General features: G+C 42.7%; 1 non-coding gene across 1 annotated transcript; it reads left to right on the forward strand.

Moving 5' to 3' along the window:
• Positions 1-2830: 2830 nt before the first annotated feature.
• Positions 2831-2902, forward strand: TRNAF-GAA (transfer RNA phenylalanine (anticodon GAA)). The gene has a single exon. It is a non-coding gene; the product is annotated as a tRNA-Phe (tRNA).
• The last annotated feature ends 203 nt before the right edge of the window (positions 2903-3105 follow it).

Consider the following 3105-nt stretch of genomic DNA (forward strand, 5'->3'; position numbering starts at 1 on the left):
TTGATCTCTGCTGTATTCATGTCACAGCTCCACAGTTTGCTGGCTGTGGGCCCCACCCTCCGGATAGCTTGCATAACCATCTGAGCTTGTTTTTTGGACTGTAAAAGAGGATCATTAAGCATATCTTTCTCCCAGGGTTGTTTTAAAGATTGAATCTGTTCATATACATAAAAGGCTTAAAATAGTTTCAAGTACTTAGTAATGACTCAATTAGAAAAAATGGCAAGTGGGGGAGGTGCTTCATGTCTGACACACAGTAGGTACTCAGCAAATCTTTTTTGATCATGTGAGTAAGATATATCTGAAGACAATCACATGGGACTATCTCTGTCTCCGAATTTTATGATCAATTTCTGTGCTTGGCAATGGAACTTTCAAATAACTCTTTTCATGATTGCTTTTAGTTGGAATAATTAGCCACATAGCACTGCAATTGAAGAGACATGCACTTTCAAGTCTTTTCCAATCAAACCACCAGATAGACAAATCATGACTGATTAACCAAGAGCTACGCTTTGTTTGGTCCAGTAACAAGACTGCCCCAGGCACGTCGGCCCAGTCTTCCAGGACTCGAAATGATCAGCAAGGAACCAAATGGCTGGTAATTTCTAATTTATAAACACTGCTTGACGTAGGCAGTTGGGCATTCTGCCACACTGCAATGGCCTGAAATGGCCCGACCACTTTCCAGTGCACTAAAAGCAATTTCAAGGGCCTTAATGACTCTTTCCCCCTCTCTCTGCTGGGGTCCACAGACACCCTTGGATGGAGCCGTCTTCGAGTGGCCTCAGGACAAAGGATTCAGGTTACAGCTTCATGGGGTTTCCAGCTGAACAATGAGTATATTGTGAAGGTCCCATCTGTCAAAGTAATCAAAGTATAAAGAGGGAAATAATACAATTAAATCTTTAAGATGTGTACATTTATCTTTGGTTTTTCAAAACTGATCTCCATTTGGCAAGAATTTTTTTTGGCAAAGAAGTCAGAAATTGGCATTCTTTGATACACAGTGAGACCTTGCCTAAAATGAGTCTCTGGGTACAAAATGAAAACAAAAAGAAGCAACCAGTACTATTGGGGAGGAGGAGAGGGAATCCTGTTTATAAAGTAAGCGTTCCAATAAGACAGGTAACTAACTAGCTGAAGTTAAGCACAATTGTTATTGTTTAAAAGAAGAACCACTTTCTTCTTGCTGATAGCATGGGAAGATTATACATGGGAAAAGGAAAGAACTCAGATCATTTCTGACGGTAAAAGAATGCTCTCTAGTTGCCGTGACCCCTTGGAGTATCAACCCTGGAGTTGGCTCCGCAGTTCCATTCTGTTCTCTGGGGTTCATGCGGGGTCTGAATGCTCTCTCACTTTCAGTTTACTTGGCAGCTACAGTCACCTCCCAGATCCCTGCTATCAGAGCCCAGTTGGGATGCTCTTCTACCTGTCAAATGCCTTCTCTCTGGTTGCCCGAAAGTCATTTCTCATCTCCTGTCATCATCCATTTATGTGGCTGCTATGCAGCAGTCCCACTTCAGGGCAGCCATCGTTCTTCTGTGACCCGAGCCTAGGTTGCACACTCAGATGACCCATCCTTGGACCCTGCGTCAGTCTCATGCTGTCACATGATACTGGCTGTGATTTCTCCACACCTGGTTTTCGGTAAATTGGCAGAAATCATTAAGAACTTTGCCTCCTCTTTTACCTTCTCCAATTCCTTGGATCAAGCCAAATTAGACACATCATCCAGGTACTATGGCCTCTTCCTGCTTCTCTGGTGCATGGATTATTGGATATTCGGGGCACCTACAACCTTGTCTGGGTCTGGAAGGACACTGGATGAAAGGCAGACACCCAGACATCCCTTAGCAATGCTGAATGCCATTAGACTGGTGTCCTTCCTCCAGCAAGGTGCCTTCAAGCAAGGACTCATCATCATTTGTCTAGACAAGATCCTGATCTGTTTAATGAATCTAGTCTTACAAGAACCTTGGGTCTAAGCAAGAGCACTATCCCAGGACCAGCCTTAAAAAATGTGTGCTCAAGAACCCTAATGGAGTTTCTAGGCCATGTTTTGTCTGGCCAACATGATAATATGATATAAGGCCAAGAGTGGTGGAATGTCCCTGAAGACGATTAGAGTATGCAGTAATTTATGAGGTCCACTGCTGATTACCAATGACTTATTTTCCTTTTTTTTTTTTTTTTAATTTATGGTAGAAATGACCTCTCTGAGAAAGGAAACAGTTTGCCTGGTTCTAGACACACCTGTAATGTGCTGACATTTCAAATCTGGGTTAACATTTCCTATGGTCCTGGTCTATTCTATCCTGCATAAGTAGACACCAAGGATTCTGACTTTGAAGAAGGTAGGAAATTCCTTCCCATGACTGATGTCTTAAGGAAGCAACATTGACCAAAGTTAATCACCTAATCCTAGAGCAAAGCTTTCCGTGATCAAGACCTCCTTTGGTCACCAAGACTGAAACATCTTGGAAGATTTAAAACAGATCTAGAAACTCAGGTTTCAAGGGATCAAGTCAGTGCTTTGATTAACTTGATCCATCACTTCTCCATCAGATAAATTAGAAGCATCTAACTCAGAAAATATCAGGTCTATCAAGGTAGATTATTTAGGACAATGGCATTATTCCAATTCCAGAAATTTTCTGTCCCTACAACTTCTAGCTATACTGAATGAAAATGACTCAGTAAAAAGCAACTTATCATTAAGCTCTTTAAATGAAACTGATCAGCTCACTCTGCATGGTTCAGAGATCGTAGAATCCTACTATGACTACCAGACTCATCTCAGATATTTGCTTATCACCCTCAGGCTTCCCTGGTGGCTCAGATGGTAAAGTGTCTGCCTGAAGTGCAGGAGACCTGGGTTTGATCCCCGGGTTGGGAAGATCCCCTGGAGAAGGAAATGGCAACCCACTCCAGTACTCTTGCCTGGAAAAGTCCATGGACTGAGGAGCCTGGTAGGCTACAGTCCATGGGGTTGCAAAGAGTTGGACATGACTGAGTGACTTCACTTTCACTTTCACTTCAGGCTTTCCTACTTGACCTGCTACACTCAGCTCTTGAATTGTCCAGTACTTTCAATTTCCA

Source organism: Bos javanicus, chromosome 1 (genome assembly GCF_032452875.1).
Source record: "Bos javanicus breed banteng chromosome 1, ARS-OSU_banteng_1.0, whole genome shotgun sequence".
In the NCBI taxonomy this organism is placed as follows: Eukaryota; Metazoa; Chordata; class Mammalia; order Artiodactyla; family Bovidae; genus Bos; species Bos javanicus.